General features: G+C 42.2%; 2 pseudogenes; both read right to left on the reverse strand.

Moving 5' to 3' along the window:
• Nucleotides 1-987: 987 nt before the first annotated feature.
• Nucleotides 988-2,785, reverse strand: LOC117088246 (annotated as a pseudogene).
• Nucleotides 2,786-9,779: 6,994 nt separating this feature from the next.
• On the reverse strand, nt 9,780-17,184 carry LOC117088248 (annotated as a pseudogene).
• Between the last annotated feature and the right edge of the window lie 9,490 nt (nt 17,185-26,674).

The following is a 26,674-nucleotide window of genomic DNA, read 5'->3' on the forward strand; positions in this document are numbered from 1 at the left end:
ACTATAAAACTATAACCATAAATAAAAGAGGGTTTATTAATATCTTCTTTTCAGGAGAGTGATACATTCTGAAGGTTTCTTGTTATTCTATTGAATAGCAAGGACTTCCAAACTGAAATGTCTTAAGGCTGAAAATTAGTTATATTCCTCAGATTTTAGCCTTATTAATGAAATTCCAAAAGTGTTATAAGATTCAATTTGTCTTGAAATTATAAATTTCTAAGATATTTTTCAAAATACATGCCTTCAAACAACTTAAATGAGAAATTCATTCATTCTTAACAATACCTAACAGTTCGTCCCTTGCTTCCCAGAAGTCAAACGTGAATTTAAAAAATGGGTTTTCCTGTTCAAAAAATAGGTTTTCCTGTTCAAAAAATAAAGTTTCTGCCCTTTTAAAAACTTGTTAGGATTTCATGTGCCAAAATGTTGAAAACTGCACATATTCAAACATAGTTCCCACAGGAACACATATTCCTCACCTCTCACACCTTTGAAGACACAGCAGACAGGCACTAGAAATGTTCCCTTCTTTCCAGCTGATGTTAAATTAGTTTGCTTCATGAGATTATCGGAATACAGGGTTAAATTTTCATTTTCCATTACTCTATCTAGTAAAATTGAACTTAGGTAGAATACTGCCAGAAGAATTACACAGTGATTGGTAAACTGGCCTAAAATAATCAGGCTTTTTATTTATAATTCCCTTTTTAAAGCTGTCATTTGACAATAGCTTCAATCTTCAGGCAAAAGAAAATGAGGTGCCATGCTATATTGATTAAAATATTCCACAATAAAAGAAAATGCAAAATCTGAAAATAGCTTCGGTGCTATAGACATTGAAAAAGTTACAATTGTTAAAACGCTGAATAAAAAGATCTTGAGAACAGGTACATTTCAAAACTATTTTACACACTGTGGAAAAAAGTATTTTTCAAATAACACGATATATGGTTTACATATTTCAGTCTCTTAGTTTTTTTTTTGTTTTTTCTGCAACCCTGTTTTGCATTAAAGTTTCTCATGTGGTTTACTAGACGGGTTCCTGACTCACTGTCCCAATCTTGGATCTCAGCCACACTGGGTTTAGCTGACAGATGTCATGACCATCAAGATTGATAGTTCCAGAAGCAGGGTCGTACAACCTCAGCAGGAGCCAAAGCACTGTTGATTTGCCAGAACCACTTGGGCCAACCAGTGCCGTGACAGATCCTGAGGGAATGGAAAGGCTGAAATCCTGAAATACGGGCACCTCTGGGCGAGCCGGATAGCCAAAATGCACGTTCTTAAACTCCAAAGCACCCTGGAAGCTTTTCTCATTGAAAGTGACCCCCTCGTTAAAAGGCAGCTTGGGCTGTCTCTCCAAGAGCTCCAGAGGCGCCCCCCGGCACCCAGTCCTTTCAATCAGCTCTGAGTAGAAAGAGCTCAGACTTCCAACGCTTATTCCAACCCAGAAAGCATACATTAGAAAGGAAGAGGGTTCACCCACGGTCATGTGGGCACTGCCCATCAGCAGCCCTCCTTTGTACCGGACAGAAAGCACAGTCAGGTTTCCGCAGAGCCTAGTTGTTCCAAAGAAGCCAGCCAGAGTAATGCCTCTTTCCTTGCTAACTGCATCACGTGGTCCACTTTGCTGGCATATATCTGTATTTCAGTCATTTCTTTCCCAAAACCTCAAACAGTTCTTACACTGCCAATACATTCCTCAGCTAGCTGAGTGGCTTGTGCCAGGGAATCCTGGGTGACTTTGGTCAGTTTCCGTAGATATCGTCCATAAATTACAGCAATGATTGACACTGGAGGCACCGCTCCAAACAAAGGTGGGCAGATCAGGTGAGACACAAAACATCATACTGATGGCTACAGAAGCCTGGGCCCCGGCCCTGAGCCCATCTGAGAGGTTTTCAGTCACGGAGCGCCCCACGAGTGCAGTGTCTGATGAGAGGCGGTTCATCAGTTCTCCTGTGCAAGTCTCGTCAAAGAAAGCAACCCTGCCTCAGAAGGGAGAAGGAAGTTCTCAGCCTATTCCCAATGCGCTGACCTGGAGTTTGCAAGAGGTAGACACGAATGGCATTGGCGGCAGCACCACACAGAAACAGGCCACTGAGCCCAAGGCAGAGGCGGGTCAGGTTGTCGCTGTAGTCCACAGGGGGGCTGGTATAGATGGCATCGATGACCTTACCCGGGAAGAAGGGGAAAGACATGGAGCTAACACTGGACATCGTGAGAAATCCAACTGCACCGCCAGCCTCGGGCGCTCAGGTTACACCAGCCCCAGGAACTTCGTGGCCCCAGAGTCAGGCCGCCGCGGATCGCAGCCGCGTCTCCTCCCCGGGAGGTGCCTCCGACCGGTGCCGCAAGGCCTCTTTTCCCGCCCAGGCAGTGGCGGTGGGACCTGGGAAGCCCGCGCGGGGGAGCCAAGGAGCGGCCGGCCTGGCTCAAGAGCCCCGCACCTGCAGCTGCCGGCCCGAGCCCACAGCCCCAGGAGCCGCGCGAGGCCCGCGCCGCCCCGCGAGCCGCCCCTACCCCGCCCCAACAGCAGCTCCTTCAGCGGCGCGCGGCTCCAATCCCCGGAGCAGCGCCGTCCCCGCGCCCTGTAGCGGCGCCGGCCTCAGGCCAGTGAACTGCCATAGGGACCGGGGGGCGCGGCTGGCCCGGCCCACGCGCAGGATACCGGCAGGAGCCGCCTGGGCTCGGCGGGACCCTGGGGCCGGTACATCTTAAAGAACTAGAAAAGCAAGAATAAACCAGACCCAAAATAAGTATAGACGAAGGAAAGAGTAAAGGTAAGAGCAGAAATTAATGAAATTGAAATGAAAAAAAAAAATCAACAAAATGTAAACTTCGTTTTTTAAAAAAGATAAACCAAACCACTAACCTTTAGCCACACACACACACACACACACACAGAAAAAAACTAAATAAAATCAGAGATGAAAAAGGGGACATTATCATGGATACTGTAGAAATTCTAAGGATCATTAGAGGCTAGTAGAAGCCAGTAAATTAGAAAATCTAGAATAAATGGATACTTTCCTAGACACATCCAATCTAGCAAGAATGAACCATGAAGAGCTCCAAAACCTGGAAAGACCTATAAGTAATGAGATGGAAACAAAACATTTCCTAGGAAAGGCCGGGCGCGGTGGCTCCCGCCTGTCATCCCAGCACTTTGGGAGGCGGAGGCCCGTGGATCACGAGGTCAGGAGATCGAGAACATCCTGGCTAACACGGTGAAACCCCGTCTCTACTAAAAATACAAAAAAAATGAGCGGGGCGCGGTGGCGGGCGCCTGTAGTCCCAGCTACTCGGGAGGCTGAGGCAGGAGAATGGCGTGAATGGGAGGCGGAGCTTGCAGTGAGCCGAGATCGCGCCACTGCACTTCAGCCTGGGCGACAGAGCGAGACTCCGCCTCAAAATAAAATAAAATAAAATAATATATATATGCTATACAATATATATATATATGCTATATATAAAATCTGTGTGATTCTAAATTAAAAAGAACAAAGAAATAAGAAGGTGTTCTTCAAAATCCTATTAAGTGATGAAGTGTTAAATATTAGGTTAAGAGATCCCTTCATTGGTATTAAGTATTTTCCCTTCATGTTTTACTATAACATCTGTTGACATATTTAAAAGTTTATATTGTACAACTAATGATTTAAATCTGTCTACCATGTACACGGACAGCATAATTTGTTTAATCATCCATCTACTACTATTGGACCTTGAAGTGATCCTTCCTTTTTTTATTATCCTGAGAGATACATCATAGTTATTTCAAAAGATTTTTACTCTATTTTAATTTATTATGTTCCTGTGTTAAGCTAAGGTCTTTGAGAAATTAAATCATACCAGCTTACTCTAGTAACCAAATGGATTAATTCATTCAGTGAAGAGAGTTCTCTTATGCAGACTATATAATTGAAGAGTTCATAGAAAGAACACTGTCTTTGCATTCAGATTGGACTTTAAGCTCAACCCTTCCCTGGCATTATAACATTAGGTATTATGACTTAATATTCAAATATTGTGCCCTAATCTGCAAAATAAGAGATAAAATAATATCTCTTTGACTTGTAGGAAGCATTAAATAACACAACTTACATAATTATCTAATAAGAATTCTAGAACGTAACAAACAAGCCATCATAGTCTTTTTCTATCCTACCAAAGGTAAGAAAAATGACGTCTTAGGACCTGGTCATCATATATAACACACTTGAAACTCCAGGTTTACTATTCTGGTATTACAGCAATTAATTCTCTGAAACTAAATTGCTTTCCTATTTTCTGAATTCTCTCCAAACTTCTCTTAGTTAGTTTCAATGTTAGAAAAATATGATTTCCTCCCCTTGGAATAGAATCACTTAAGACAATTTTATACCACACCCATTAAATGTTGTTTTTTAATTGCACATAATTCCCTGAGAAAATCTGAATCCCTGAATCATAGATTTCACACCATAACCTTCCCTGAAGGCTCATTAGCATATGCATCAAAAAACGAATGAACTATTTCCTAATGTCCACTTCTAAAGTGATTAATATTTCAAAAAGTCAATTTTCATTTTACCTTTTATGTCACATATTCATGAGAATTTTTCACATATATATTTAAAATTTTGTAGAGTATATTCAGTATATGTTTCAAAACATCTTTGGGCCATATGTATTTTGTGCTAAAGTTTCTCTTTATAAAAAAAAAAGAGCAGGAGATGAGAGTTTTTATGTGTGGGAAATGAATTCAATTATTATTTTCTAAGGGAGATTAGAGAGGAAAATACATTTTCCAGTTAATTCTGTGACCAACAAAAGTAAGCAATATAGCTGAGAAATTCATTTGAGCTGAAAGTTGATTATATATAATTTTTCTCTAACAGAGCCACAACCAATGAGACAGTTATAGTTTCACCAAGTCAAATGTCAGCCAGAGGACTTACAGTTTTGACACTTGGCAAAGCAAAGAAAATGTGAAGGATCCTGATTTACTTGTTAGCCTGAAAACTTAGTGTCAAAAAAGCACTATTCATCATTGGCTGTCACACACAGGATAGTTCTCTGTCATTGGAAACTTCTGCAGACAGGATAATTACTACAATTAAATGACAGTGGATTTAAAATATTTCAGTAGTGGTTAAAATAACTGTTGAATACTGATGGTATAATATCAAATCAAAGGTGCAAAACTGTCCACTAATTATCTGGAGTATAAAATATCTGATCACAGCCACAGAAATTGATGAGGGCTTAATCATGCTTTTTGGAAATATAGTAAAGAAGATAATCATTTTTCTACCTTAAAAAAATAAATTTTAGACCATGTCCTTCAAGGAATACAGTTTGTATTGTTGAAAATTAGCTCTGATTATATAATTTACTCTAGCTATTGCTTTCAATTTATTTATCTCTATTTTCTGATTATTCCTCTAACACAAAGATACTGAGGGCTTTCTCTGTGTTAGGCAACAGCTGCAAAGCTAAGTTCTGGAATACAGAGATGTGAAACAACGCTAAAACTGGCTCAGAAACAGTTCATTGCCTCATGAATTTTTAGCTTAGTCCTAGTCCCATAAACGTTTCTATGTGAGTGGCTGGGACTGGGGGGTACCTCACTCTCCTCTAGGGACAGGCCATGTCCTAAGCAGTAGTTTGAAGACATCACTTTGGAGAATTTAGGTCTGGAGACTGTAGAAATCAGCGAGGTTTCAAAGAATCATGATTACATTGCAAAGTCACATGGGCAGGAGTAGATAAGAAGTAATATGTTGTATTTCCTCTTTTGTAGTGTGAGTTAGTTGATCTAAATGTCCACTGTGTTTTCTCTATCTTTGAATTATGCATAACAGTGTAGATAGTAAAGAGCTGTCAAGAGACCATGAGATTTCAAATAAACAGGTAAGAGCATTCTCCAGGAAACTGTAAAAGAACTAATTAGAGTCCACCACGTGTTCAGTGTCAGTTCAAAGACACAGAGAGATAGGTGCTCAACAGATGGAATATGTTGGAACCCATAAAAATGACAAAGATGGGAAGGCACCAAATCAGCAGAGCTATAATCAATAACCAATGAATTGGTACTCTCTGCTGTCTTTCCCACTGTATTTGGGTCTTTGTAGGTTACTCAATCATGTTTGAAATGATGAAAAACCATTGTTCATTCTCAAGGCAAAAGAATTATATATGCTTTTGGGAAAAAGAAGGATAAGGGAAGGTTTTTAAACTTTTATAATGGGCCATACTACATGTAGTACACAAATCTAAAATTCATTTTTTTTCCTAGAAAGACAGATCTTAAACCGGCTAGAAGTAATAGATAATGTGGTTCACCAGAGCTGTATACTCTTAAATTCAGATTTTCTGAATCCATCTCACATTATCCTAGTCCCACGAGATAACTGCAAAAATGTCTTGTTGCCAAATACATTCAACAGTGAACTATACAGTTGCCTCCAAGAAATTCACTGCACATTGGTCTGTTCATTGTTTAAAAAATCTTGCAGCTAAAAACAAACAAAAATGTACTTAGTATGTTTTAAGATATAGCATCTCCAAGATGATTTGAAACGTACTTTCCTTGTTGTTTCTCTGAATATCTCTCTAAAGAACTGTTGGAAAATATTGCTTCACATGATTGATCTTCCATTTGACTGACCCGCATTTACACCTATGCCTATTTTGTGTAGGTGATCAATTCATTTGTCAAGAGTGCTTTCATAATTATGCATTAAAATGCACAAGATTGTCATTCCTCAAAAATGCTACTACTGTCACCTGTAATTAAGTCTACCAAATTTACACTAGAAAACAAACACAGGGAGAACAATGGGTAGTTGTTAGATCATTTAGCAATCAGAGGTAAAAATTTGTAGCAGAAATGAAATTATTGTCATTTCTCAAATTATTTTTCAAAGGACAATGTTGCCTTATTAACTAATATTTGATTGGGGACATTTACAGCCATTAATCTAGAAAAGAAATTCTTCTACTGCAGTGCACTTCTTCCTCTACATACATGTGTGAATGAGTGTCCATTTTCTTTAACATTCCAAGTTACTTATTCATTCATTAGGTAATCTTTTCACATGGAACAAAATTTTTGTGGTCATTTATGATAGTCTGAAAAAAAAGATTTGGGGTGATTATAACCCTATTTAGATATTTCTGCCTACATCTATATCATATCCAAAAAAAAGTAAAATCTGTTGACTCTCACACTTACTAGCCAAATCTTAGATGCTGGTTGAAAATGAAGATACCTATAATACCACACATCTACAGCCATCTGATCTTTGACAAACCTGACAAAAACAAGAAATGGGCAAAGGATTCCCTATTTAATAAATGGTGCTGGGAAAATTGGCTAGCCATAAGTAGAAAGCTGAAACTGGATCCTTTCCTTACCCCTTATACGAAAATTAATTCAAGATGGATCAGAGACTTAAATGTCAGACCTAATACCATAAAAACCCTAGAAGAAAATCTAGGTAGTACCATTCAGGACATAGGCATGGGCAAGGTCTTCATGTCTAAAACACCAAAAGCAACGGCAGCAAAAGCAAAAATTGACACATGGGATCTAATTAAACTAAAGAGCTTTTGCACAGCAAAAGAAACTACCATCAGAGTGAACAGGCAACCTACAGAATGGGAGAAAATTTTTGCAACCTACTCATCTGACAAAGGGCTAATATCTAGAATCTACAAAGAACTCAAACAAATATACAAGAAAAAAACAAACAACCCCATCAAAAAGTGGGCAAAGGATATGAACAGACATTTCTCAAAAGAAGACATCCATACAGCCAACAGACACATGAAAAAATGCTCATCATCACTCGCCATCAGAGAAATGCAAATCAAAACCACAATGAGATACCATCTCACACCAGTTAGAATGGCAATCATTAAGAAGTCAGGAAACAACAGGTGTTGGAGAGGATGTGGAGAAATAGGAACACTTTTACACTGTTGGTGGGATTGTAAACTAGTTCAACCATTATGGAAAACAGTATGGCGATTCCTCAAGGATCTAGAACTAGATGTACCATATGACCCAGCCATCCCACTACTGGGTATATACCCAAAGGATTATAAATTACTCTACTACAAAGACACATGCACACGTATGTTTATTGCGGCACTATTCACAATAGCAAAGACTTGGAATCAACCCAAATGTCCATCTGTGACAGACTGGATTAAGAAAATGTGGCACATATACACCATGGAATACTATGCAGCCATAAAAAAGGATGAGTTTGCGTCCTTTGTAGGGACATGGATGCAGCTGGAATCCATCATTCTTAGCAAACTATCACAAGAAGAGAAAACCAAACACCGCATGTTCTCACTCATAGGTGGGAACTGAACAATGAGATCACTTGGACTCGGGAAGGGGAACATCACACACTGGGGCCTATCATGGGGAGGAGGGAGGAGGGAGGGATTGCATTGGGGAGTTATACATGATATAAACGTCATGCACATGTACCCTAGAACTTAAAGTATAATAATAATAAAAAAAAAAAAAAAAAAAAAAAAAAAAAAGAAAATGAAGATACCTGGGTTAGTTCCCAAAAACTATGATTAATTTGGTTGGGATTAAGAGCTAGAAATCTATTCTTAGTAAACTCTAGTGAATCTGAAATTAGTTGGTGTGGGAAGCAGGCTTAGAGAATATCGATCTATTGCAAAAAGCGCACTTCTCTTTGGACACCTGAAAAAAAGAGCATGCATTAAATGCATTCAAACTCTATCAAGAATACTTCCATAAAATGGTTCCAAAAATATATTGATATAGCATATACAATTTTGATAACTTCCAGGGTAATGCAGATAATATTTTTAAATGAGTTCATTTGTTTTGGCTTTTCCTTCTCCCCATTTTTCACTATATATTGTGGATCTGCCACCTTTTAAAAAATAGATGACATTTCCACTTCCCACTCCCACTAATATACTCACAGCTCCTCTTTAGTGAAAATTCTATTGAATGTTCTTGTGCTCCAACAGAAGGAAAAACACAGTAGCACTATTAATCATACCACTATTAATTAGCTGCATTATGTGGTCTAACATTTTTCTTTATCATTCTGAAACTGGGTTTATCTGATATGTTGATACATTCATACAATTTGAAAGAGTCAGTTGAAGTCACAAGGACCCAATATTAGCACTTTTTCAGTGAATGCAGGCAAATCAGTTATTCCATCGTAAAATCGTATTTTGCTCTTCTGTTAATATCATATTTATAAAAGTATCGTGAGGATGCCAAATGCTAAAACTGGAGATGGTCTAGTAAATAGAAATCCCCACCGCAGGGAGCACACGTACATATCTCTCTACATCCTAATACTGTGATGTGTTTTGAACACAGAAATTAGAACTTCATGAAGTTTTAACTGTTGAGTCTTTCCCAAGCATCATCAAGTTATGATTTAGGCAATATATGACTGAAATTCATTCATTCATCGTGCATAGGCACAATCACATAAATATTGCACAAAATATGCCCCTAACTGAAACCGAGAGGTACAAAAACATGTTTCACTCTTCGTAAAGAAGTTTGCAAGGAAATATATTACTCTGTGATTGTATAGACATGTTCCTGATAATACACTGACATTCACAAACAGATTGCACTGCAGTTTGTAAACATTTTAAGTTGCATAAACTTCCCCTTGATTTTCAAAGATAGTATGATACTGTTTACTAAAACTCTTTTTGTTTCAACTAAATACTCTCACATATATTCGTTTATAATAATGTTATTATTTTTGAAAGTGTTTTCCATTCAAGGAAAAGAAGTAAATTCCTATGTCAGAGTAACCAAGGTATTTGAAGAATAGGTATTAGCCAGAGAGGTCTAGACGGTAAAATCAATCTTCAAGCCTCAAAGAAGCTCCGTGAACAGAGAGGAATGTCAGGTGTCACACAGCTTTCCTTCACTTTAACTTATTCTTGACTACAGCCTGTATATGTGTTCCTGGGACATTTAAACTCATAAAGGATTTCTTATGATCTTTACTAAATACATTAAGAAGAATGCCAGCCAGCACCCTTCTGTGAACTGGGACATGTATGTAGTCATGTAATTAAAACAGGTAACATGAACTCCGACTTTAAAATATATTATAGATACCAATGCTCTAAGCTAGGAAAGGTTTTCCACATCCACAGTCAACGATGCGAACCTTTCATTCCTCAGAAATAATCCCTTTTTAGGTCGTGGAAAAAGAATACAACTGCTGCAGCTCGTGATGCAATATCTTCATGAGCCCAGCGCGCACACAAATCCTAAGGGAACTACCATAGTGCTGCGCTCATTCCTGGCACCGGAACCAAGGAAACACACGCTGTCCCGCACGTACCTGCCGGAGCAGGCCACTGTCCTCTTCTGCGGGATTTAAAAAGCTCCCCCAGAACGTCATTACTCCCATCACCAGCACACAGAAAATGGGGGAAAGGCTGTTTCCAGTTCTCGGCCGTTAAACAACTGTAATGTCAGTACTCATAGTGGCATATTACAAAGTAATCAACAGTGCACACTTGGGGGCAAACCACATATTGAGCTAATGAAGAGCTCACTGTGATTAAGATTAAATCAAACATAATAGCAGAACATAAGCAAATTTTATCTGAATTCTGTAATGAACATACACGCTGCAATAACATTAGAAAAGCATGGCAGCCTATGCCAAACCAGTGAGAATAGTTTTGTGCAAACAGTGGGTCTTTGGGTGTTTGAACTCCCACCACGTAACAGCAAACTCAATGTACATGCTAATGACCTACAATTCTAAAATTAAAAAAGAAAAATGCTAAAGGATGCCAGAGTGAACCTCAGTGAAAGCTACAGAGACCCACTCTCTTTAACTTCTTACAAATAAAACATAAATTAGAAACACAAATAATCATGAGTGGCTCTAACATGCAAATGAAGGAAATGGATTGTGTAGCAGATTCACCCCATAAGTTTGTTTCTTTTTAAAAAGTTTCTTGACCAGCTCTTTGATGATGGCGATGTTTATCTCCTTCTTCTCTGCAGCCAAGCCCAGCAAAAGAATGGCACAGAGCGGTTGCTGTCCAAGCCTGGGTGCTCCTGGTGCTCCTGTGCAGACTGGCTGTGCAGTATGGTTGTCGTCGGGAGAACCCTCCTTGGCCTCTCCTGGTGCAGGCTCCACGCTGTCGGTGAGGCTCATCTTACAAAGATCTTTGGAGAATTGGAGGTGGGGATCTGAGTGCAGCGCCAGCATGCCCTGCTCCTGCCTGCCCCGCCTGAGGGCTCTACTCACCACCAGGCTTGTCGGCGGCCCCAAGCTCCTGGGGGACTGGGGTTCCTGGACCGGGCTCATCAGCAGGGTTCTGGGCAGTGGCCAGGAATTTGTGGTTCTCCTTGTTGTAGTCGCCACAAGCTGTAACAGCATCTCCTGCAGTGCCAGCAGCTTCACCTGGACGGAGGGGTGCTCAGCTGTCACGCCGCTGCTGGAACCCACCCTCACGCCCACGCCCACCCCCACAGAGATGTTGCACACCCTACCTTCATCTCCTCCCTGTGCTGGGCCAGCCTGATGATGTCGTCCTCCCATTGCTGCATCTTTGGCACTGGCCCCTGGCTCTGTTATAAGGTGATGAACTTTCCTGCAGGAGAACAGGACTCAGATGCTGAGGCCCCTCCTAGGGCCCTGCAGCTCCCCCTGCCATGCCCTGGCCTCCCACTCACTGATGGCATCTCTCTCTCCAGTACTGGATGAATCAAAGTTCTTGTTTCTCCACCTGCTCCCTCAGGTTCACCTTCTCTTCCAGGTGGTCCATAAAGTGGCTGGTGTCACCTGCCCCCAGGCTGGAGCTGTCTCTAGCCTGGCACACCCCTCCCCAGAGGCTGGTGCCCGCCTCCCAGCCCTTCTTGGATGGGGCAGAGGTTACCGTCTCCCTCACCTCATCCAGCTTCTCCTGTAGCTCCTCTACTTGCTGCTCCAACTGCAGTGCGCTCTTGTTCTCGTTGTTCTGGACAAAGAGAAGCAATCAGCAGCCACCCACTGCAGCTGGAGACCCCAGAACTTGGTGTCTGCCTCCCATGGCACTGAGAAGGGTGGAGGCAGGTTAGAAAAATCATCCCCTCTCTCCCACAGCCACCAGAGCAGGGCTCTGGCTCACAGGTGGCTTTAGAAGTAACATTTCACATGAGGGCTACATTGCCCCATTTTACAGGTGCGGAAACAAAGGCTTGGAGGGCTAGGGAGGAAGGCAGGCTCCCCAGGTGGGGCAATGCACCAGCTCCTCAAAGTCACTCTGTGGCTCAGCCAACTGCTGAAGCCTCTCCTCCTGCTTTCGAAGCCTCTTCTTTTGCCTCCGGTTTAGGAGACTTACACGTTGATTGTTCTCCACCTGGACCTGGAGCTCTGCTGACACTCTCTTTAGTTCCTTCCTCAGGTGCTGCAGCTCCACCTCAGAGGGCACTGCTGGGGGCTCCGGGGGCAGGGGTTCAGCTTGAGAAAGGAAGCAGACAACAAGGGCCTCTGGATTCTCAAAAACAAAACAAAACAAAAAAAAAAACACCCTCCTCTTGGTGCACAGCTCCTCTCAGGCTCCCCAAACTTGGCCTCACTGCTAATGATTCCTCGCACCCAGATGGTAGCCAATCTTCCAACCACTTTCAGATGGAGAGCACTGTGGGTGGCTGACAACGGGCCCTCTTTGCTGATGGGGACACTGAGGCTCATGGAGATGACAAGACTTGCCGTATCCTGGCACAGACCTCTTTCCCTCTGCCTCAAAGCCCTTCCATCCACCCACCTCCGTGGGGCATTCTAAGCCCCCCCACAGCCCTCTGATGCCAGGCCTGCTCCCAGGTCACGCCAGCCCCATCTTACCCATCTGGTTTTTGAGTTTGGACAAGCTCCTCTACAGGTTCTCTACCTGACGTGTATCATGCTTCTTCTCCTTCTTCAACATGCAAACCTGCCCAAAGCACAGGGATAAAGGGCCCTGGAGAGAGGGGCTGGTGGCTGGTGACTACCATCTCCCTCTCTGTCCCCATCTCCACAAGACCCAGACCCGTGACCACCTCTGGCTGTACTATTCCCATTTTACTGATGCCCAGAAAGATCCAGTGACCCATCTAAGATGGGGGAGCTGAAGGGTCAGACCTCACCTCCTGCGACATTTTCCTCATCCTCTGCTGCCACCGGGCCCTCTCTTCTATATGTTGAGCATATTCATCTCTCTCTAGCTGGGCTTGTTTAAGCGACTCCTTCATCTGCAAGAATGGGCACAGAAGTTAGGAAGGGCTGTCACTGGTCCTCACCTGCTCCTGGCCACTTGGGATCATCTTCCTTCCACATGCCTCCCTCTGCAAAACCTCACCTGTGTCAGGCGTGCTTTCAGCCGTGCCTTCTCCTGTATGGACTGCTCTAACTGCCACTCAATAAGTGCTTGACTGTGGCTTGAGAACTGGATGGTGAAGAGTGAGAAGTTTCCATCTGGTGAGCCTGGGCCATTCCACACAGTGCCCCTTAAAGGGCTAGGGCTGGGCTCAATATACAACTCCGTCAGTAAAGATCAACGCACTTCCAAGCCCATGGTCTGGTTTTTAAAAGAACTCAGTAAACTTGGAAGGGACAGGGAAAGAGATCGAATTTACAGCTGGCTAACAGAGGCCCAGAGAGATCAGATAATATTGCTATTGTTATTACTGTTGTTATTACCACTGTCTGAACCTTTATGGACTACTTCACCAGCTACCATGCTAGCAATCCCATTTAATCCTCGCAACCACCATAGGAGACAGTTACTATGATGACCGCTATTGTATAGATAAGAAAATATGGAGTATTTGAGGTTAAATGCTTGCCTAACATCACTTAGGCAGAGCTGGGATTTGAACACCCAGATCTATCTGATTCTCTAAGCCCATTTTTCTTGCTGGGGTTGGAGGTACAGATAGGAAGGGGAAAAATAATCTTTCGTTGAGTTTTTGAAATGATACCTTTGCATAGTCCAAAACTCAGAAGGTACAGAAGGGAAGTATCTCCCAGCCACCTTGTTGTTCTCTCCTGAGTTTTTAATGAACCTTGCAGACATGTTTTATGTATACTATCATAATATGTACACACACACACATGCACACGTTTCCTGTCTCTACAGAAATGGTAACATACTAAAGGTACTCTTCTGGACCTTCACAGAACAAGTACCCAATACCCCACCTAGGACTTGGCCAAGAGCACAGCCAGGTAAGGGCAGGGCAGGCACTTGGCCTCCAAGCTCTGTGTCCAGTGCTCCCTCCCCACTGTGCCCCCGAATTCAACTACAGCAGCTGACTCAGCCCCAGGCTGCCTCTAACAACCACCCACAAAAGCAGCGAGACATGGCCATGCTGCCTCCTGGGCAGGACACTCCATCCTGCAGAAGGGACCTTTAGGCTCACTCCTCCATCTGCGAAGCCGGGCTCCCAGGGGACGGGGCAGGTGGTTGGACTCACCTGGTTCGCCTTCTTCTTCTGTGTGGCGGTGACAGCAGACAGAACCTGCTCTAACTCTCCTGTATGCTGCAATGAACGTTGCAGGTGACTGACCAGATCCTTGGACTCTTCTGTAATGAGAGAGTTGAGATGGGGCCCAAAGGACTCCCCCTAAAGACCTGTCAAAGTGCCAGGTTGAAGGATGACAGGGTGCCCAGATTCCCACCTTCAAAGTATCTGAGGGAACGTTTCGTGTGATACAGGTCTGTACTTAGTTTCCCTGTCTGCATGTTCAGGCTCTGGATTTGAACCTTTGGGAGAAAAGCCAAGCAAGTGCTGAAAGAGAAGGAAAGAAACATTCTCCGGAGGACAGGAGAAAACTTCACACCCTCCACTCACCTCTAGCTCCCTTTCGGCTTTCTGTTTCTCGATGTTTGCTTTCTTTTCCTATAGGAAGAGGAAGACAGAGCTCTTACCGGGGGAGGCAGAGATGGCAAAGCAAGAGACATGTCCCCAGAAAGGCACCACTGCCCCAGGACAGGCCCACCCATGGGACCAGGTTATCAGGGACCCTGTGGGGATGGGGTGGAATCTGAGGGGTGAGCCTTCTTCCCCAGGCTGGGAGAAGGGGGAGAGGAGACTGGGGCCTCTACATCTGAGTGTCCCCCAAACCAGCAGTCATGTTGTGAGTAAACAAAGAAATCACGTTACTTCTTCCAGCTGATGTTTCACTTGTTTCTTCTCTTGTTTCTGTGGGGAGAGTCAAATTAAGGTGACTGAGGGTGGCTCCCTCAACTCTATTCCCCAGGCCAGGAAGCAGTAGGCAGGGGCGGGGAATGAATTTTAAAGGCAAAGTTCTCAGATCCAATGGGAACACGAACTGGTAAACTCTCCTCAAGCGCCCAAGGACAGAGGATTTGAGTCTTTATTGGTTTCCGACCACAGCCACAGAACTCAAAGTCTGAATCTGGAATCTCTTGAGAGGATAGTAACATAAACCTGTAGAGATGGAGTTTGAGAAAGGCCCCCTCTTCCGCCGGCTTGTCATTTAGAAAAGTGTGTTCATTCAATAAACATTCATTGAGCACTTATCGGCCAGGTACGGTTCTTCACAGCAGGTATAGGCAAGAAAAGGACAGTCAGGAGCCATTGGCCCTGAGGTTTCCATTCTAGGCGGCCTTTAAATCTCAGACTCTCAGAGCTAACAGAGACCTTTGATACTCACTACCTCCTCTGGAAACACGAACCCAAAAAGGAGAAGCGACTTGTCCAGAATCAAAGAGCAAATTAGGGACTGAGTCATGGCAGAAATACGGGGCCCCTGACAACCAGTCAGGCTCGCACTCCCCCCGAGAGGCCACAACCCCAGGGCGTGTGTAGCAAGGACTCGAGCAGGGGTGTGTGGAGAGGAGAGAGTCGGCAAAGAGGGCAGCAAAAGAACAGCCACACTGCGTGCTCTGGGGTCCCTCCAAGTGAGGTCTGGGCGCCCCAGGTCCATATTAGTGCTTGGCACCAGGGGCCCCCAGTCCCTTTCTTTAGGGCCCCAAGGGGAAACTGGAGCCTGGGATTGGCAGCGTGGAGTCAGGAGACCCCACTGGACTCTTACCAAGGATTTGATGGTGTTCTTCAGTTGATTGATTTTGACGGATCTCGAGTCCAGGGCTGCTGGTAGTTCTTGGCACGGGCTCTGAGGTGCATGTAGAGAAGAGGAGGTGGAGGAGGAGTGGGGGAGAGGTAGAGAGAACAATCATTAGGGCTGGGGTGTGTGTGGGCTGTCTCAGCTGGCACAGGGGCACCCACTCCCCGCTGTGGGAGGAGGTTGGAGGGCTGGCCTGCGGGGTCACTGCACCTCCGCCCAGAGCCTCTTACCTCCAGATCCTTGAGGGGTGCAGATGACGTAGGGCCCTCTCCGTCGATACCTGTTGCTGACTACAAGAGATGAGAGTGCACATGGAGATGTTCTGTCCCCCTCAGTGTCTAAGCCCTCTGACTTTCGTTCTTCCCCATCAACTGGCAACATTTTCTTTTCTGCCTATGTTGGACCCTTTGTCCCATAACTCCTTTGTGCCAACTTCTCTCATGGTTTTTATCTCCCCACCATCCCACCCTGGGGCCCTTTTTCTGTGACTCCTGATGGCAAGTGGCTGTTCTCATTGTCCTGGCTTCCCTTGAGACTGGGGATGAGGAAAATTAAACAGCAATGACCATATCCTGGTGTCCTGGGTGTTTACAGCAGGCCATGTACTAGAGAGTAACATACAACACTAACAAATCTCATTTAAACCTCACAAATGGAAGTCAAACAATAATACCACCTCTATTATACAGATGTGCAAAGAGAGGCCCAAAGAGCTCAAGCAACTCACCCTAAATCATATCCCTAGCAGATGGAGAGGCAGGATTCAAACCCAGAATTCTGAACCAGTACCCAACAGTCCATCCACAATCTTAACAATTACCCTCTACTGCCCCTTGTGCCCCCTGCCCCCAGGAGCCTGGTCAGCCAAGACTCACATCCCGAGGTGAGTGGCAACCACCAGAAGTGGCTGTCTCGGGGACACTGCCATTTGTTTTCCTGTCCCTCTTCACCCCTGCTGGAACACCAGGGCTGTTTCTCTGCCAATATTCTTTAAACTGTGGGAAAGAAGAGCAGTGATACTCATGAGAACCATCAGCCCCTACAGCCACATCCTCCTTTACAGTTTTTACAAAATACTCTTATACACCATCTGATTTAATGACACCAACAACTGTACACATTGTTGTCACAATCATTTAGTCACTGAGAGGGATTGATATGGATAGGAAAAAAAAAAAAAGAAAAGGAAAAGGCAATACTGGAACTTTGAAACTCAGTCTTCTGACTCCAAGCTCTGGGGTTTTACCAAGAATCAGCAACTGCCAAGGACAAACACCAGAGGCAGAGGTAGAAAACTAAACATTAAGTAGGCAGGAACTGGATGCCGTGTGGTTTAGAGTCATACATCCTCACATGTCTGTTAGTGTGAAGAAGTACGCAAGTACCTCTCAAACTTTTATATCAATGTGTCCTCATGGCAGAAGGCAGCCTTTCTGTTAAATCTGGGAATTTATCAGAAAGAGGACAACCCAAGCCTCATATGCCTCAACAGCAGCAGATCATTGTTAAAAAGTCTGGAGTCAAGGGGAAAAAGTAAAATGGGACCATTTCCAGAATCTCACAAAAAAACAACAACCTGATGTTCTAAGTGCCCAAAACGAGCAAATTAGAACCTTAAATAGAGGAAACTCTTAATGCCTATCCTGGCACAGATTCAGCACCAAGTACAATTTCATTTTACTGGTTTACCTTTTTCATCCTCGAAAGTAGGGGCTATGAAAAAAAACACTAAAATTTCTTTAAGAGAACCTTCTACTTACAATCTAACTTACATAATCAAAACACTCTATTGAGGGTGAAAATTGGGAATTATAAGAAAATAATCACCTGTTTTGTGAGAAGTTTCATGCATAATGCTCCTCCACCCAATACACACCTTAAAAGGAAAAAAGGAAACATACAAAATTATCTCGAGAATTATTCCTGCTTAAAGAAATCTACATGTCATTACTAAGAAAGTATGCACACAGTAAAGATGAAAAGAGAACATGCAAGCATGAACATAATTGTTAGGGATATAGGACTATGGGCAACTTAAAAATTCTATTGGTATTACTCTCATGTAATTGCTTTGAAATTGTAGTCAACTGTTTGAAATGGCTCTTAGAACAAAATAGTTTGAAATTTTTATGATATCAAAAACTAAGAAGTTAGCCCTAAATATTCCAAAGATAGGGGCAGAAGAACCCATTCCCTTTAATGGCATTGGAGTATTCTTTACAACTCAAACTTTCTCTCCCATCCTGTGATGGCCAAAAGTTTTTCCTCTGACAATGGCATTGACCTTATCCTATCCAAAATAGGAACATCTGCATGGTTTCATGGTTAAAATTGTTTTTACTTATTCTGTCGTGAGAATCAAATGGTTCAGACCATACATCTCCTCTCTGGGACTCCTCAAGTCCTTTCTAGGTCTGAAGACTGTTCTCTGAACCAAAGACAGCTTCTGGGGATGTATCAAATCTCCTCATAGAAAATTACTTAGATCAAGATGTTTTAACCTTTTAACTTTTTCTCAAACAAAATAATTTCATTTCTCCTTTACTGTTATTTTAAATTTCAAAATACACAGATAGCATGCCTGAAATAAAATCAAGGGGCTGACAGTTTCAGAACGCAAACTGTGGTAATTTTGAAAACACAAAAGCTAAGACCACTGATGAGGTCTATGTGGACACCAAGTCCACCACAACCTGTTCTGTCCTCTGGGGCTCTGTCCACACCTTTCCCTTGCCTGAGATTCCTTCTGCTTCCCACCCTTCCAAATGCTGTATTTCCCCCCAGAAGACTTGCCAAGACCACTCCAGCCTGCACATCTTCCATTCCAGCTAACCAAAGGAATCCTTGCATTGACTAAAACAAATTATTTTGTAGAGAAGCCATGTAAAAACTTCTACTGTAGAACATTCATTCACCTTAATCATTGTTATCGTGACATTATTCAATAATACAATGAGGGCAAGAAGTCCTCTTCACTCCCTTATCCTGGAGAAGCCAAGCCAGTGTCTTTCCCACTTGCTTTGCGCAAACCCTGGGACCTTTCAAAGTAACAGTTTAATGGAAAGGAAAGAAAATCTAAAGAAAAACTCTCTAAAAAATTAAACTTGGACAAAGAATCATGGGATTAAAAATTTTTACGGTTTGTGTGTTTGATTTCTGAAACATAGAAATCTATCTCCCACTCCTTAAACCTGCCGCTGGGCTAAGAGAGTTTTGTACAGAATGTGCACTTACTGATTTAACACAATTAGAACCTCCAGGCACTCACTGAGATTTTGCTTCCACAACCACTCAAAGTCTAGTCATTAGTTATTGAGTTAACACCACACTTGATCTTCACATTTTGGAAATGCTGACGGTAGACAAGGACTTGTTTTGGGAAAGGAAGTATACAGTAGACATTGCTACCCATTACCCAACCACCACCACCTTTCCTTTAAAGTATCCTACTCTTCCTTTAAGGTTGCAGAGTCTCAGAAAGCGGAAAGAAAGGAAGTTTTTGCATTTTCAGGTCAAAAAAAAGTACATTTGCACAACCACATAATACCTCTGCAAAGGTTTCTTGAGATATAAACATAAGACAGAAGTACTTCTAGCACCTCCACAAAAAGTAAGGTAAGTAAACTTTTCCTCAATACACACTTTCAGCAGCATCGACACCTCAAAGTGGTCGACTCTACTACTGTATAAGTTACATTCATTTTGTCAATATGTGTTCCAAATTCCTATTGCTCTTTGTCTCCAAAGGGTTCCTGCTGAATATTGAAACCGTTCAAGAATACTAGGGGAAAAAATTCTTAATAATCAAAGTAAGGGTCACCTAAGGATAATATGCTACATACACAGACACAGTCAGATTTTCAACTTTAAAAAATTTCAGTTGTCAAAGTTGTACAGCAAGCGCTTTCCTAAAGCTTAGGCTCTTCTGGCATTTGATTTATAATCTCTGTAAAGAAAAGCCAGTCAGAAAATGGCACATTTTGTATGATTCTATTTATATGAAATGTCCAGGACAGGCAAATCTACAGATAGAAATTAGATCAGAGGTTTCAGGGATCAACGGTGGGGGAGTCAGGTACAGGGAGTGACTGCTAATGGGTATGGGGTTTCTTTTTGGGGAGATGAAAATATTTGGAAATTAGGAAGTGGTAATGTTTGCATAACTCTGAATATACTAAAAACCACTGAAGTGTACACTTGAGGGTGGGGCTTATCATATAAAAACCGTATGACAATAAAGCTGTTAGTTTAAAAAATGTTTGGCTATGTCAAGACATAAAGAAATAGGGTCACAGCTAGAAGATACAGGATATAAAATACATGGGACAAAACTGCTCAATAATCTATCTAGAATCACACAGTGCTTAAGCTTTACCCTGACTAAAATTGCAAGCTTTGTATTTTATTGGTATTTCTCATTTTTTACCTCTTCCTAAGTCAGTCAATAATTCCTCCTCCTCATTTAATAGTTGACTACAAAGACCCAAGACATTTTGATTCTGCCACCAATGAGGTTCACATTTCATTCCTCCTTCCATCCCCAGGACTACCAAGCCAGTTTGTGTTCTCACTTCACTCTAAGACAACTGCGTGGCCCTCAACTACTGTCACACTCTTCAAGGCTCTGTGAGGACAATGTGTCTCATATTCTCTTCCGCTGTCACCAGATTTATTTAAGACAGTTTCTTGACTTTTACTCCTCTGTTTCTCAACCAGTTACACAGAAACATGAATATCCAGGGATGGTGTCATGTGCCTATAGTCCCAGCTACTCGGGAGACTGAGGCGGCAGGATCGCTTGAGAATGGGAGGTTCAGACTGCGGTGAGCCATGATCATGCCACTGCACTCCAGCCTGGGCAACGGAGTGAGATTGTCTAAATAAATAAATAAATACATAAATCAATGTGGTCTATCCATGCCAGGGAATATTATAATATTATCAGCCTTAAAAAAGAAAGAAGTCCTGTCACATGCTACAACATAGATGAACCTTGAAAACATTATACTAATTGAAATGAGTCAGTCACACAAAGCCAAATAGTGTATGATTTCTCTTACATTAGGTTCAACATGAGTCAAACTCATAGAAACAGAAAATAGAATGCTTGTTTCCAGAAGCCAGGGGAACATCACACACTACTAAAATATTTCATGGACATAGGCTTATTAGACACAACAAAACTTCTCAGATGCTGTCTTTGACGTGAAAATTGACTGCTTCTTACTTTTCTAAACACACAGTGGTAAAATTAACAATATTCAATCACCTGTGCTTTCCTGCATATATAATAATTAAAATACCAATTATAAAACTAATATATCTTCTTATTTCTTATGGATATGATTTCAATGTTTCACTTAATAGTGGTGTGGTTTAAGTGATTTATTTGATTTACAAGTTAAACCACAATCCACCCAAAGGGAACTGATAGTCTATAGGCTCATAGTGCAAATAAACACTTTAGGAATGCAGCAACTGACATTTCTAAAGTACAAAACAGATACAATTCTTAGAAGATACATGCAAAAAGCTCTACTAAGCAGATGGCCGCAGAACTAGAACATTGATAATTTTACTGGTGATGTCCACAGGACTCCAGATGTTTCCAGACTCAACTTGAACTCTCAACTGAGGCTTGTTTTGTATTTTGCTTTTCCAGTTTCACTAATGACACAAACATGCTATAAAATGAAAATCCAGACATTCACATTTAAAAAGTATATTCTGAAATGAAAGGTAAGAACAGCATTTTACATATAAGAACACTGTTATGTTGCCAGGTTCTTACTAAACAGAGATAGTACTACTGTATTTTAGACCAGTAACTTTTGGGGAGGGTATCTTCTGAAAACAAAGCAGTAGTCTGTACCATTAGTTTAATTTGTTTCTTGTCTTAATATGTAGTTTTTTGGGTTTTGTTTTGTTTTGTTGTTTTTGTTTTTGAGACAGTCTTGCTCTCTCACCCAGGTTGGAGTGCAGTGGCAGGATCTTGGCTCACTGTAGCCTCTGTAAAAGGGTGGGGGAGAGGCAAGCATCACCTTTCATCACATTCTCTGTTTTTAAAAGACGAGTCTCGCTCTGTGGCCCAGGCTGCCGTGCAGTGCTGTAATCACAGCTCACTGCAGCCTTGACTTCTTGGGCTCTAGCGATACCCCCACCTCAGCCTTTTGAGTAGCTGGGACTACAGGTGTGTGCCACTTCGCCCTGGCTGCATCACAACTTTTAATAACTGGCTTACAAAGAGGAACTTTAGGCTAAAACAACTACTGTGCCAAAAGAACTAGTATTTATTTTTGAGAGCAAAAGCTGCAGGTGGCATAAGTCAACTCTACCAAAAGCTAATTTTATAACCCAAATGCTGCCTGTTGAATAATATTCAGCCATTAAAAAAAGTTTTGGAAGCTGCTTTGAAAGTCTTTACAGATGTTAAAGGCAGTCTCAAGAAAACTTATGCTTTCATACATTCCTAGATAAATACATGTGTTTAAAGAGCTGGAAAGGGCCTAAAGTGATTCTCAACCTGGATGGCAAATCAGAATCACCTGATACCATTAAAAAACCACAACCCAGGCTACCCAGGCCACAGCCCTGTCCAATCACATCAGAATTGCTGGAGATGAGGCGCAGGCTACCCAGGCCACAGCCCCGACCAATCACCTCAGAATTGCTGGAGATGAGGCGCAGGCTACCCAGGCCACAGCCCTGACCAATCACATCAGAATTGCTGGAGATGAGGCGCAGGCTACCCAGGCCACCCAGGCCACAGCCCCGACCAATCACATCAGAATTGCTGGAGATGAGGCGCAGGCTACCCAGGCCACACCCCTGACCAATCACGTCAGAATTGCTGGAGATGAGAGGCAGGCTACCCAGGCCATAGCCCCGACCAATCACGTCAGAATTGCTGGAGATGAGAGGCAGGCTACCCAGGCCATAGCCCCGACCAATCACCTCAGAATTGCTGGAGATGAGAGGCAGGCTACCCAGGCCATAGCCCCGACCAATCACCTCAGAATTGCTGGAGATGAGAGGCAGGCTACCCAGGCCACAGCCCCGACCAATCACATCAGAATTGCTGGAGATGAGAGGCAGGCTGCCCAGGCCACAGCCCCGACCAATCACCTCAGAATTGCTGGAGATGAGACAAAGGCATAGGGTGTCCTGGGTTTTGGTTTTACCTCTCAGGTGATTCCAATGTGCAGCCTAAGTAGAGAACAACTGACCTAAGCCATAGGCTCCCAGGGATCATCTAACCATGTCCCTCATGACTCTTCCAGTAAATGGATAGTGGAGACACTTCAATTCCATTTCCCTTTAGAAAGAACATAACGAGCCAATCACAGCCAAAACCCTTCCCTCTACCTGAACTCAGGAATGCTCCAGAAAAGGTTCACTAAACTCAGTGCAATCTGTATGAGGAGTTCAGGAGAACTCGGCACCTCATATGCCTACGGATCTGAATGTTTAATAAAGCTCCATCTCTAAGGCATGACTAGAGTTGCTTCTGAAGCATTTTCCATACTGTAAATGGGTAGCCGCTCCTAAGAAGATATATGCAAATGCCAAATAAGCAGACAGAAACATGTTCACCATCATTATTCATCAGAGAAACACAAATCAAAACCACAACGAGATACCACATCACAGCCACTAGGATGGGTATAATAAAAAAGGCAGTAGCAAGTGTTGTCAAGGATGTGGAGATATGGGAACCCTCAGACATTACTGGTGTAAAATAGTACATATATCTTGTTAAACAGTCTGGCAGTTCCTCAAAATGTTAAACATAGAGTTACCATATAACCTAGCAATTACATACTTCTGAAAACAGGTATTCGAACTTGTACACAGACATTCAAATCAACATTATTTATAAGAGCCAACAGGTAGAAACCCAAATGTTCACCAACAGATGGATAAACAAAACGAGATATAGTCATACAATGAAATATTATTCAGTCAAAACAAGGGATGAAGTACTGATACACGCTCCAACCTGGATGAACCTTGAAAACACTATGCTGAGTGAAAGAAGGCAGGACATTGCATGACTCCATTTATGCAGAATGCCCTCAATACACAAATCTGTACAGACTTTCTGTAGAAAGTAGATTAGTAGTTGCCAGGGGCTGGGAGAAGGGAGACTGACTGCTAATGGGTACAGGGTTTCTTTTGGGTTTGATGAAAAGTTCTGAAATGAAATAGTGGTAGTAGATGCACAACTCTGAATATACCAAAAACCACTGGAATGTACAACTTCAAAAGAGTGAATTTTATGTGACTCATAATTCCGTTAAAAAAGAGTATGTTTACAGTTCCAGAACCAATTGCGTATATAATATGCTAAAAATCTTACTGTCTTCCCTACATTCTAAAGGCATATTTAAGCAGTTAGCCAGCTGCTCACTACAATGAGATCACATTGTAGCCAACAGTGAATCAGTGTTCGCAGTTAAAAAGATTTTCAAATATATTATCTCCTTGACTCACACAGTTCCCCTGAGAAAAAGATGTTAACAATCATTCCCCTTTAAAGATGAGTAAATACGTTCAGAGAGATGAAATATGGAAGAGTTTCTCAGGTTAAGTTGCAGTGAAATGGCAGACTAAACTCCCATGTCCATGTCTTTCTCACTTTACTGCTCTGCCTAGAACAGGAAAACAGGAACTGGGTGGGAAGAACCTTAGACATCATGTAGGCCATGCATTCTCTCTTTTCTCTCTCTCTCTCTTTTTTTTTTTTTTTTTTGAGCAGGGTCTTGCTGTGTCGCCCCACCTGGAATGCAGCAGGGGTGCAGTGGTGTGATCACAGTAGGCCATTTATTCTCAACAGAGGCGATATCACCTCCAAGGAAGCCACAACTAGTTCTCAGCAGGGAGACATTACAAATCTTAGACATTACAAGATTTGTGACTCTCCAAAACTCAACTCTCCCTGACACTCTTATTCCTTAGTGTTGAATTTCTCTCTGAGTATCCTATAAATAGCACTGATGTGGAGTTCATGGAAGATACATGAAATGTATGCAAGATCAGTGCTACAAAACTATGGCGAATAGATGGCTTGCGTCAACAAATGACCCAAGTATTTTTTGAGCATGTCCTACCTGTGGCAACACAAAATCTCTCTCTGTCACAAACCAGTCAATCTCAGTTCCACAGCATATACAGGAAAGAACAACAAAAGAGTACCCAGAGGATTAAAGTCTATGCCACGGTAGGCTGACATTGAAAACCCTAAAGAGCAGGTAGAAAAATAAGCAAGTGCACTGGTAAGTTTCTATTAGGTTGCTGCAAAAGTGATTGTGGTTTTTGCCATTTCTTAGGATACTACTTAGTGTCCTATAACACATCACTCATACTCCCATAGTGCCTGTCCCAAATCTGTTTAAGAGAAACTCACTGGGAAACACTTGAACTGGATATTAGAAAAGCCCACATAGTCAAACTGCGGACACATGGCTCACTAAAGGCTTACTCTGATTCAAAGATGCTCAACACATACTGTGATTAAAGGGGTTTATAAACATCTGTCAATCACTTAGGAAAAAAATAAAAGTTAGATCACTACCTGACCCCTACATAAAAACTGCAGATTGATCAGAGACTTAAATTTTTAAATGATATTTTAAAAGAAAGAAACATGTTCTTAAATGTTTGTTTGATGTCATTATATTAAAACTTGAAGTAGTAAAAGCATAAACTCTGAGTCAGGTGCCCTGGGTTCAAATCTCACCTTTATAGCTGACTAGCTCTGTGCCTTCGGTAATTCCCTGTGCCTCAGTATCCTTACGTGTAAAATGAGAATCACAATGCCACTGCAGAGTTGTTGAGAGACAGAACTAAAATGAGAAATAAACCCAGGTGGAACTATAAAAGCAAAAGTCAAACAGCACAGGTAAGGCAAGGAGGTAAGGCTGACTTAGTAAAAAAAGGGAAGCAGGCATTATAAAATTTCACCATAGACACAAAGACAACACAGCATCCATCACTCAATTCCAGGAGGTCCAGATATTCAGGGCCCACCCCTTCCTATCACTTCCTCACCCCATTTGGAATCCCGATTCTTAATTTTGTAAGGGGGGCCCAAAATCCTCTGCCATGCTACTCAGGACAAACTGAGTTTTTTGTTTTTTTTTTTTTTTTTTCTCCAGCATGGTGAAAAAAATAAATGTTAATATTAGGCAAGGAAGTGCCCATAATTATAAGTTTTATTAACATATGACAAAATTATTTAAAAGGATTATATCTTAAGTCTTATATAATTTTAAATTACTTTTTAAAGATAAAATGACAGTTGAAAACATTTATCCTTAGAAAGAAGCAATCACTTAATCCTCCTTCAAATGAGAAAAATATTATATGTCAAAATGTCATACATACCCGGTGACCTTGACCATCTTTGGGTTGTACTGCCTGACCAAGGAGAGCAAAGTTTGCATTGTTTCGCCAGTGTCAATAACATCCTTTCAAAAAAGAAGACATTGCATACCTTCAAATTCAGAGTCACTATACAAACATAAAGTTCCAAAACCCCCATGTATAACTGCAACACTGCCCTTCTT

Source organism: Trachypithecus francoisi, unplaced genomic scaffold (genome assembly GCF_009764315.1).
Source record: "Trachypithecus francoisi isolate TF-2019V2 unplaced genomic scaffold, Tfra_2.0 Contig00738, whole genome shotgun sequence".
Lineage (NCBI taxonomy): Eukaryota > Metazoa > Chordata > Mammalia > Primates > Cercopithecidae > Trachypithecus > Trachypithecus francoisi.